The sequence below is a fragment of the Lepidochelys kempii genome, chromosome 6 (genome assembly GCF_965140265.1).
Source record: "Lepidochelys kempii isolate rLepKem1 chromosome 6, rLepKem1.hap2, whole genome shotgun sequence".
In the NCBI taxonomy this organism is placed as follows: domain Eukaryota; kingdom Metazoa; phylum Chordata; order Testudines; family Cheloniidae; genus Lepidochelys; species Lepidochelys kempii.
In genome coordinates this window covers 78,419,763-78,431,822 of record NC_133261.1, presented here as the reverse complement: position 1 = coordinate 78,431,822, position 12,060 = coordinate 78,419,763, and the positions used below count along the sequence as shown (strand labels likewise).

The 12,060-nt window shown below is 42.4% G+C and overlaps 1 protein-coding gene across 5 annotated transcripts in view; it reads left to right on the top strand.

The window, feature by feature from the left end:
- Nucleotides 1–12,060, top strand: part of CDIN1 (CDAN1 interacting nuclease 1) — a 195,166-nt gene that overhangs the window by 120,791 nt on the left and 62,315 nt on the right. Inside the window, exon 12 of one of the 5 annotated variants that reach the window (XR_012159482.1) lies at nt 8,166–8,193. The exons of the other annotated variants lie outside the window; for them this stretch is intronic. The gene's annotated coding sequence lies outside the window, so the exon portion shown is untranslated. Of the gene's footprint in view, nt 1–8,165; nt 8,194–12,060 lie in introns of those variants that run through there. 5 annotated transcript variants of the gene reach the window in all.

The window sequence follows — 12,060 nt, the reverse complement described above, 5'->3', positions numbered from 1 at the left end:
TATTCATTTTAATGTATACTATTTCATGCTAGCTGCATATGATATTGATATAAACATGGCATTTTGTATACAGGTTATAAATGAATTTTTAGCTTGTGATTAAGACAAACCAGATGACAAAAATAAACTATATGTTTGCATTTACTCTACTGACTTCATGAGATTATAATAAACTTTAGTCACCTGTTATGATGATTGGCTTTTAGTTTCCTTAACATTTTAATGCAACTTTAAAGGACACCCTTTAACAGTGCATCAGCTATTCAGACTATTTTGCTAAAAAATTTTCCATATGAATCCTCTGCTAACAGCTGCCAGCAGAATTTTTCATTTTGCCTTAGGTGAATGGTCTTTCTATTGCAAAATCCTTGCTCCTGTTACAGCTGGCCTCTGAACCTTGGCTACAACAGCTTGAAATTCTATTACTTTTCCATTTTAGCCACAACCTTTTTTAGAAATTAGATACTGCATGACCTACTAAAGTTGTTGTCATCACTAAGTTTCTCCATGGTCACATAGTAATTCTCTATACTCCCCTATGTCCACTCTCCTGGCAACGGTCTGTCTCTTTCTTCTAGGCTTGTATTTGCACCTTTCTTTCCTGCTACCCCTTACACTTGGGATAGATCTTTGTCTGGCAAGCAACCTCCTCTTCTCTCCAGTCCCTCCCCAAATCCTACTTCTTGTGTGAACCTTTCATATAGTGATCTCCTTGACTACGCTTTTGTCCTGTGCATAAACTTTGTCTGAGTTAGATGGTAAGCTCTTAGGGCGGGACCAGGGATCAAACTGGGGGGGAAGGAGAAGTTGTGATACTCTTCCAAGCTCTACTCACATAGTAAACGCTACTCATATGAGTCATTCAAATGAGACTCCACTCACAATAGATTGTGCAGATGTTCAAAATATAATCATGTATGCTTTGATTTCCATTGGATTCCTTAAACTTGGATTCCTTCAGTAGAGTTTGCATATGCCCAAGGGTTCTGTTACACTCCTTGGGCTTGCCTCCCCCTTGGAAGGGGGAAAAATAAGTGGTGGTACCTCCCAAATGCCACCCCCTTGTGGTACCAAAATGCAAGGACACCCACAGTAAATTGTGAGTGACTTTTGGTCCTCCCTCTCCTTACTTTTATGAGGAATTAAACCATTTTGGTATTTAAATTATCATCACTGGGCATCTGAGCTAACACCTCCCTCAGATAAATGGAGCAGTTCACATCCCTCAAAGTTACTACTATTCCAGCTATTGTTGTGCTCTGAAGATTCACGTAGACATTTCTGCATCAGTTTCATTTGATTCACATTTTTTACGTTTTCTTCAAAACTGTAACTATTAGAGGTTTAACATAAGAACATAAGAATGGTCATACTGGGTCAGACCAAAGGTCCATGCAGCCCAGTATCCTGTCTACCAACAGTGGCCAATGCCAGGTGCCCCAGAGGGAGTGAACCTAACAGGTAATGAACTAGTGATCTCTTGCCATCTATCTCCACCCTATAACAAAGAGAGGCTAGGGACACCATTCCTTACCCATCCTGGCTAATAGCCATTAATGGACTTAACCTCCATGAATTTATCCAGTTCTCTTTTAAACCCTGTTATAGTCCTAGCCTTCACAACCTTCTCAGGAAAGGAGTTCCACAGGTTGACTGTGCGCTAAGTGAAGAAGAACTTCCTTTTATTTGTTTTAAACCTGCAACCCATTAATTTCACTTGGTGGCCCCTAATTCTTATATTATGGGAACAAGTAAATAACTTTTCCTTATTTACTTTGTCCACTCCACTCATGATTTTATATACCTCTATCATATCGCCCCCTTAGTCTCCACTTTTCCAGGCTGAAAAGTCGTAGGCTCTTTAATCTCTCCTCATATGGGAACTGTTCCAAATCCCTAATCATTTTAGTTGCCCTTTTCTGAACTTTTTCTAATGTCAGTATATCTTTTTTGAGATGAGGGGACAACATCTGTACTCAGTATTCAAGATGTGGGCTTACCATGGATTTATATAAGGGGAATAAGATATTCTCCGTCTTATTCTCTGTCCCTTTTTTAATGATTCCTAACATCCCATTTGCTTTTTTGATGGCCGCTGCACACTGTGTGGACGTCTTCAGAGAACTATCCACGATGACTCCAAGATCTTTCTCCTGATTAGATGTAGCTAAATTAGCCCCCATCATATTGTATGTATAGTTGGGGTTATTTTTTCCAATGTGCATTACTTTACATTTATCCACATTAAATTTCATTTGCCATTTTGTTGCCCAGTCACTTAGTTTTGTGAGATCTTTTTGAAGTTCTTCAATCTGCTTTGGTCTTAACTATCTTGAGAAGTTTAGTATCGTTTGCAAACTTTGCCACTTCACTGTTTACCCCTTTTTCCAGATCATTTATGAATAGGTTGAATAGGATTCGTCCTAGGACTGACCCTTGGGGAACACCGCTAGTTACCCCTCTCCATTCTGAAAATTTACCATTTATTCCTACCCTTTGTTCCCTGTCTTTTAACCAGTTCTCAATGCATGAAAGGATCTTCCCTCTTATCCCATGACAAGTTAATTTACGTAAGAGCCTTTGGTGAGGGACCTTGTGAAAGGCTTTCAGGAAATCTAAGTACATTATGTCCACTGGATCCCCCTTGTCCACATGTTTGTTGACCCCCTCAAAGAACTCTAATAGATTAGTAAGACACGATCTCCCTTTACAGAAACCATGTTGAGTTTTGTGCAACAATTTGTTCTTCTGTGTGTCTGACAATTTTATTCTTTACTATTGTTTCAACTCATTTACCAGGTACTGACATTAGACTTACCAGTCTGTAATTGCCAGGATCACCTCTAGAGCCCTTCTTAAATATTGGTGTTATATTAGCTATCTTCCAGTCACTGGGTACAGTAGCTGATTTAAAGGACAGGTTACAAACCATAGATAATAGTTCTGCAATTTCACATTTGAGTTCTTTCGGAACTCTTGGGTGAATACCATCTCGTCCCGGTGACTTGTTACTGTTAAGTTTCTCAGTTAATTCCAAAGCCTCCTCTAGTGACACTTCAATCTGTGACAGTTCCTCAGATTTGTCACCTACAAAAGACTGCTCAAGTTTGGGAATCTCTCTAACATCCTCAGCCATGAAGACTGAAGCAAAGAATTCATTTAGTTTCTCCTCAATGACTTTTATCGTCTTTAAGTGCTCCTTCTGTATCTCGATCGTCCAGGGGCCCCACTGGTTGTTTAGCAGGCTTCCTGCTTCTGATGTATTTAAAAAACATTTTGTTAATACTTTCTGAGCTTTTGGCTAGCTGTTCTTCAGACTCCTTTTTGGCTTTTCTTATTACATTTTTACATTTAATTTGGCAGTGTTTATGCTCCTTTCTATTTACCTCATTAGGATTTGACTTCCACTTTTTAAAAGATGCCTTTTTATCTCTCACTGCTTCTTTTACATGGTTATTAAGCCACGATGGCTCTTTAGTTTTTTTTTACTGTGTTTTTTAATTTTGGATATACATTTAAGTTGAGCCTCTATTCTGGTGACTGTGAAAAGTGTCCATGCTTTTCATAATGAAAGCTGAAATTCTGCAGAACAAGATAGCCATTTCAAAGAGTTGTCAAGAGGCCGTACTGCCACATACCAGCTGTCTAAGCCCTAGCAGGAACTTTTCTGCCTTTCTATTTTTGTGTGTACCACCACATAGTTTTAATTAGGGCTTTCAGTTAATCTCCGTTAACTCACATGATTAACTAAAAAATATTAATTGCGATTGATCTCACTGTTAAATAACAGAATACCAATTGAAATTTATTAAATATTTTTTGATGTTTTTCTACATTTTCAACACAATTTCTGTTACAACACAGAATACAAAGTGTACAGTGCTCACTTTATATTATTTTTACTACAAGTATTTGCATTGTAAAAATGATAAAAGAAATAGTATGTTTCAATTCATCTCATACAAATACTGTAGTGCAATCTCTGTTATGAAAATGTAACTTACAAATGTAGATTTTTTTTGTTACATAACTGCACTTAAAAACAAAACAATGTGAAACTTTAGAGTGTACAAATCCACTCAGTCCTACTTCTTGTTCAGCCAATTGCTAAGACAAACAAGTTTCTTTACATTTACGGGAGATACTGCTGCCTGCTTCTGATTTACCATGTCACCTGAAAGTGAGATCATATGTTCACATGGCACTTTTGTCTCCTGTTCTGTTTTACCCACATTGTGCCATATATTTCATGTGATAGCAGTCTCAGATGATGACCCAGCACATGTTCGTTTTAAGAACACTTTCACTGCAGATTTGACAAAACGCAGAGAAGGTATCAATGTGAGATTTCTAAAAATAGCTACAGCACTCGACCCAAGGTTTAAGAATCTGAAGTGCCGTCCAAAATCTAAGAGGGACGAGGTGTGGAACATGCTTTCAGAAGGCTTAAAAGAGCAACACTCAGATGTGTAAACTACAGAACCCGAACCACCAAAAAAGAAAATCCGCCTTCTGCTGGTGGTATCTGACTCTGATGATAAAAATGAGCATGCGTCGGTCCACTCTCCTTTGGATCGTTATCAAGCAGATCCCATCATCAGCATGGACACATATCCTCTGGAATGGTAGTTGAAACATTAAGGGACATATGAATCTTTAGTGCATCTGGCACGTAAATATCTTGTGACGCTGGTTACAACAGTGCCGTGCAAATACCTGTTCTCACTTTCAGGTGATATTGTAAACAAGAAGCGGACAGCATTATCTCCTGTAATGTAACCAAACTTGTTTGTTTGAGCGATTGGCTAAAGTAGGACTGAGTGGACTTGTGGCTCTGGAGTTTTACATTTTTATTTTTGAGTCCAGTTATTTTTTTGTACATAATGGTACATTTGTAAGTTCAACTTTTATGATAAAGAGATTGCACTATAGTACTTGTATTAAGTGAATTGAAATATACTATTTCTTTTGTTTTTTACAATGCAAACATTTGTAATAAAAAATAAATATAAAATGAACACTGTACACTTTATGTTCTGTGTTGTAATTGAAATCAATATATTTGACAATGTAGGAAACATCCAAAAATATTTAAATAAATGGCATTCTATTAATCTTTATCAATGTGATTAATCACATGATTAATCTCGTGATTAATCACGATTAATTCTTTTAATTGCTTGACAGCCCTAGTTTTAATATTATCTTATTTATTTTTCATTAATTAAATAATAAACATGTTAGAGAAGTCCTTTACTGCCATTGATGGTTAAGGATGAACTTCAGTCCTTTGTTGTCTTTAACCTAGTCACTTACTGTTAGAATAAATATGTAGGTTCTGATCTAGCAAATTATGTTTGGGCTTCTAGTATTACTGTGCCCTAGAAGCCGGTAGATACTGCTTTCTGTCATGTGATTTTACTATGGAAATCTAAAGCAAGATAGATGTATCATCCTGGAAAGTTAAGGATATGACTGGGAAGTGCTGGGCTCATTTAAATGAGCTTCTTAACAAATCAAATTTTGTTCAGTCAACTTCTCTTCCTCCAGCTAGGGCCATAGCCCACATGATTTAAAATAAGCATAAGAGCAGTATAACTTTTCTGCATGGGTGGGGGAAACTAGTCTGGTTAGTTTTTACCCAAAGGTGCCTCCTTGCCATTCTGCCATTGCCAAGGATTTTAAGTATAATGGAAGGGTACATACTAATCTTCAGGCTTCATGGCCTCCTCTCCATGAATGACTGCTGCAAGCCAGAAAAACCTGAATGAATTCTGATGTGACCTCTTTATTATTTTTACTACTTGACCAATATTTAAATAGGCAAGGAAGAACCAGCCCACCCATTCGGATCCTGGAATAAGCATGTATCCTCTAATGCAGTGACTTCCAAAGTGTGGGGTATATCCGCTAGGGGAACACAAAGGGCTAGCTGAAGAGGCATGGGCAGATGAGTCTCAGCTTTCATTTAAAAAAAAAAGTTAGTGTGTATCTTTCTTTTCCTTTCTTTTAGGTTCTTTTGCAGGGAGAACCTTCAAAATGTGAATGGAGTGTAACCAGTGTATCTGAGTTTTCACAGAGTTTGAAACCACAGCTCTGAGGTGTGAACTGTCCCAGTTGTTCAACGGGGGCTAACTCAGATGCCAACGATACTTTAAATGTCAACATTGTTAAGTCATTGCTCATCAAAGCATGTAAGGCTATACCTACACTTTAAAAGCTACAGCAGTGCAGCTGCATCGCTGCAGCCGTGCCTGTGTAGTGCTCCAACAGTGCTTAATTTTTAATGAAAGAGGTGCTGGGACTCAAGAATTTTTTTTTACTTTCATAACTGATGCAGCAATCCTAGAGGTGCCAGGGCTATGAACTGCCAAGCCTAGAGGTGCCAGGGCTCAGCCCTGGCAAGCCTTGGCACAAATTAAGCATTGTGCTTCAGTGTAAACACTACCTATGCTGATGAGAGGGCTTCTCTCATCAGCACAGGTAATCTACCTCCCCAACAGGCAGTAGCTAGGTCAATTGAAGAATTCTTCCTCGTTCTGTCCACACCAAGGGTTAGGTCAATATAGCTACCTCTCTCAGGAGTGTGTAGTGTAGACCAGTGTAAGAAAGAAGTGTCCTACCAGTGTTTCTCCAAGTGTAGAATGTATCCCTCTGAGCAGGGAGAGCAGAAGATGTATCAGCTAGATGTCTCAACGTCTACATGAGAAAGTAATTTAGCACTTATACAATATAGTTAAACCTATGTAACACCCATATGGACACTCTTATTTTGCAATAAGAGTAGCAATTTTTGGTTTAGCTTATGTCACTTGGGAAGGGGTTTATATTAAACAAAAAAGGCACTTATACCAGTGTTGAGGGGGGCTATATCTCTATAAGTAACCGGTTTAAATTCACATTTTAAGTTATACCAAAGTAAGTTTTCTGTGTAGATGGGGCCTTTAACAATAGATAGCAAGATTGCAGAGGGTGAACTTGTTTTCATTTTCTTGAAATAGGCTCGGCTTTGAACCATTTAAAGGCCCTGATTACGTACTTAAGAGGTGATTGTTGCATATAGCCATAAACCAGACAAACAGATTTTGAGGATAGGAAAAACAGCGCAGAAGTAGTCATAATTTCTATTCATACCTGCAGACTGCTATTGGCCAATATTTTTATACTTGCATAAATTCTGCAACTAAAAGCCAAAGATCTGGTTTGGTTTTGAAGTTTTTAGGTTAGTCTTGGCTTTTGAGGCTAGATTTGTGGCCTTAAATACGGTCTTCAATTTGAAATTGTCCTGTTTCAGAAAGGAGAAATGGAAAAGATTTAAAGAAGGTCAGTGAAAATAATTAGACATAGAAAGACTTCCATGAGAGAAATAATATGATAAAAAATACATAACCATGTCTACATCATTCATTATTTTATTTGGGCTTTCTTACTTATTTCTATAACAATGAAATATAGAAAAATAACCATTTAAAAACTGCTAAGGTTATACATTTTTACACACTGCATAATTAACCTGTAGAACTCACTGCCATATGATAATGTTACTGGGGCCAAGAGTTTAGTAAAAAATGAACAGAATTATACATATTCTTTGTGTGTAGTATAAAGTAAAAGCTCTATTATCCAGCATTTGATATCTCCAAATACAAATCTTCAGTCTAGTAACCAGGACTAGTATACTGCCCAAGAGGTTATGCAATTTCACATGCAGCACTCTACTTTTATGCAGAAGAGGCAGAAGACAAATAAGCAAGCTGATATCAGGGATTTTTATTCAAAAAAGCAGCTTCCAGAGTGTGTCATAGGGCATGGCTACACTTACAGATATAGAGTGCTGTGAGTTAAACCTGCCTTCATAGAGCGCAGTAGGGAAAGCGCTGCAGTCTGTCCACACTGACAGCTGCAAGCGCACTGGCATGGCCACATTTGCAGCACTTGCAGTAGCATTGGGAATGGTGCATTATGGGCAGCTATCCCACAGAGTACCTCTTCCCATTCTGGTGCTGTGGCTTGTGGGAAGGGGGTGGGGCGTGCAGGGCATTCTGGGTCCTGTGCTAACGCCCTGTGATGTATCGGTTCACATCCCAGCATTCCCTTTGCTTCTGTCCACATTTGGTGCCATCTTTCAACGTTTTTTGTACTGCATGCTCTGTCTTCCCTTTCAGTCTGCAGGAATGGAGCCCAAACTGCTGAGGAGTATGCTGACGAGTCTTGCCAGCACATCACGTTTGGCGGTAGAGTTATTCCTTATGATCCAAAGTGATCATGAGGGCTCCGATGATGCTATCGACTTGAGTAACGTATATGACACGAGTTTGCTTGTGACATTCACGGACATGCTCACCACTGTGGAATGCTGCTTTTGGGCTCAGGAAACAAGCATTGAGTGGTGGGATCACATCGTTATGCAAGTCTGGGATGACAAGCAGTGGCTACAGAACTTTCAGATGAGAAAATCCACTTTCATGGGACGGTGTGAGGAGCTCACCCCCACCCTGCAGCACAAGGACACAAGATTGAGAGCTGCCCTGACGGTGGAGAAGCAGATGGCTATTGCAATCTGGAAGCTGGCAACTCCAGACAGCTACCGATTGGTCGCTAACTAGTTTGGAGTGGGGAAGTCGACCATTGGAACCGTGTTGATGCAAGTTTGCAGGGCCATTAATCGCATCCTGCTCAGAAGAACTGTGACTCTGGGTAACGTGTATGACATTGTAGCTGGCTTTGCACAAATGGGTTTCCCTAACTGCAGAGGGGCGATAGATGGCACGCATATTCCAATTCTGGCACCAGCCCACCTATCCTCCGAGTACGTTAATCAGAAGGGGTGTTTCTCGATGGTTCTCCAGGCGCTTGTGGATCACCGTGGGCATTTCATTGACATTAACGCAGGTTGGCCCGGAAAGGTGCATGATACACGCTGCTTTTGGAACACTGGCCTGTTCAGGAAGCTGCAAGCTGGGACTTTTTTCCCAGACCAGAAGATCACAGTAGGGGAAGTTGAAATGCCCATTGTGATTCTTGGAGACCCCACTTATCCTTTAATGCCGTAGCTCATGAAACCCTACACAGAGAGCCTTGACAACAGCAAGGAGCGGTTCAACAACAGGCTGAGCTGGTGCAGAATGACTGTGGAGGGTGCTTTTGGCTGTTTAAAGGACCGCTGGCACTCTTTGTATGGGAAGCTGGACCTGGCTGATGACAGCATCCCCGCGGTTATAGCCGCGTGCTGTACCCTCCATAACATTTGTGAAGGGAAGGGTGAAAGATTCACTCAGGCATGGAACTCGGAAGTTCAACACCTGGAGGCTGAATTTGAACAGCCAGAGAGCAGGGCTATTAGAGGGGCCCAGCGCGGGGTTGCAAGGATTAGAGATGCCTTGAGGGAGCAATTTGAGGCTGAAAGCCACCAGTAATATCTGGTCCCCTGCACAGGAGTGAAGTGCAGTGGTTCCAATGTTAGTAGGACTCTGTGTTTGCTATGCTGACTTGCGGTGCCTGTTTCTTTCCTGGGCTAAGGTATCTTTTACTTTATGCAATAATAAAGAATGTTTTCAAAGCCAAAAAATCCATTTTTTGAAAAGAAAATTCATTTATTGAAAAGAGAGACAACTGCTTGGGAAACAGAAAGGGCAACGGGGTGGGGAACGATAGAATCACAGATTTGCGTATGTCGTGTCTGGAGTGCTGTGCAATGAGTGTTGCACTTCAGGATGGCTGTACTGCATGGTGATGGGGGTTGAGTGCAGTGGGTAAGGGTCGTAGTTTTCAGGGCTGGATGGTGAAGCTACAGGTGTTTGGAGGCAGCTGGTGGTGGTAAGAACCCGGATGTTGGGGAAAGTGGATTGGAGGTGAGATGGGGGCACAAGGAAAAGAGTTTTGGGACAAGGGGGGGGCCTGTAGTGGGGGGGGGGCGGGCGCGGTAGCGCTCCGCCTCTGTTGCTACGAGCACCTCTATGGAGTCCGCTTGGCGCTCCACGATACTTAGCAGCCACTCCGTGCTTTGGGGCCGGCGATCCGTATTCTGCTGGCGGACCCTCCTCTCGCTCTCCCGCCACTCCTGCACTTTTTGATTTTCATTACTTGAATGCTGCATTACTTCATGCAACATGTCTTCCTTGCTTCTATGTGGCCTCTTTCTGATTCTTTGGAGTCTTTCAGCCGGTGATAACACGGACGGCTGAGATCTCAAGGTTGCATCTGTAAAGGCAAAATGCAACACTTAACAGAGGCAGCATTGTTCACACCAGACAGAGCAATGATTCCCCCGTACTTAAGGACAAGCACAGTCTACACAATAGCATAATTTGTCTGTCCTAAAGTGAGTGCACATAACCACAGGAACCCCAAAATGGTGAGTAAGCACAGGGTCAAGCGGGACTGATTGTTTCATGGCTGTACTGTCCTCTGGGTTTCTGTGCTTTGGGGAGAGCTGACAGTGGCAGGGAGCCCCTAAACTGAACACTGTCCCCACATTTTCCACAGGAGTTCATCCTGGAAGATATCTCGCTGCTGAGGGTGACCTGGGAAGCAAGGGAGGGTCTTCTACTGCAATGCAGCTTCCACCCTGGCCCATATGTAGCTTGCCTATGTGTAGCAATGGTCCCCCTGCCCCTCACGGCACAGTGGCGCAGACAAGTTAACCTGACTGGGACAAGGACCACAGGACCTGAGAAACCTGCGCAAGCACATTGCCCAAGTTCTGGATGAGACCTTTGAAGAGATCACTGAGGGCAATTACCACAATGTGAGAGAGCACATCAATGGCCTATTCCGCATTTAGGCATGCATGCAGCCCTAACCCTCCTCGCCCCGAGAGCCCACACCGAATAACTTCCTTCCCAAAATAAAAGCCATTTACTGGGAACCTCCTCTGGTGTTTGTCCTTCCCCAAGAACCGGCCGCCGCGACTGGCTACCTTCCTCCTTGCTTGAGAACAGCTCCTGGCTGCATGCATCTAGGGATTCTGGGGTGTCTTCCTCCACCTCAGCACCCTCGCTCCCACTTTGCTCCTCCTGCTCCTCCTGCCTTGTTGAACTGGGCTCTGAAGTGTCCATGGTGGTCCCTGGAGTGGAGGTGGGGTTGCCCCCAAGTATCACGTCCAGCTCTTTGTAGAAATGGCAGTCGCAGGGGCAGCGCCGAAGCAGCAGTTTGCCTCATGGGCTTTGTGGTAGGCATTCCGCAGCTCCTTCACTTTAATCCTGCACTGCGGTGCGTCCCGGTCATGGCCCCTTTCCATCATGTCCCTTGATATCAGCCCGAAGGTATGGTAATTCCTATGGGTGGAGCGCAGCTGGGACTGGACAGCTTCCTTCCCCCAAACACTGATGAGGTCCAGCAACTTGCCATTTGCTCCATACTGGGGCTCGCCTGGCGCATGGAGCCATGGTCACCTGGAAAGATTCGCTGATAGCACTCCACCCCTGGCTGAGAAAACAGGAAGGGATTTTTCAAAATTCCCAGAGAATTTAAAGGGTGGGTCACCTGAGGGGAGGGCAGTAGAGTTCAAAGTGATGACCAAAGTGGCTAGCACAGGCATTGTGGGACACTTCTGGAGGCTGATCAGAGTGCACTATAGGACCAGGGCGTCCACACTGGCGCTGCATCGCTCCAGCGGAGGTGCAGCAAACTTTATTCCACTTGGCGAGATGGCGTACCAGCAGCGCTGTAGCCACGGAGTCAGAGCACTCTACGTGCCTTGCCAGAGTGGACGGATAGTAAGCTAGTGCACCTGGGGCTCCTTTATTGCACTGTAACTCGCAAGTGTAGCCAAGACCACAGGGTCATTACAGATTCAGCCCAGTGTCCTACCTCTTCTATGTCTACAATGATAATTGATGTTGATAATGATGACCCTGAGGCACTGCAAGATCCTGAAGTGCCATCTGAATCATCAAAGAAACATTAAATTTTGTTTAGTATAGTTTTAGTGTTAAGTGTATTTTTACTGATCTGGGTGTACGCCATGCGCTACCCATAGTGATAAGTAGTGTCATAAGAGAACCTACTGTATAGAAAACTTTACCTGTATATATTGAAGTGCTTCAAGAAACCAACCAC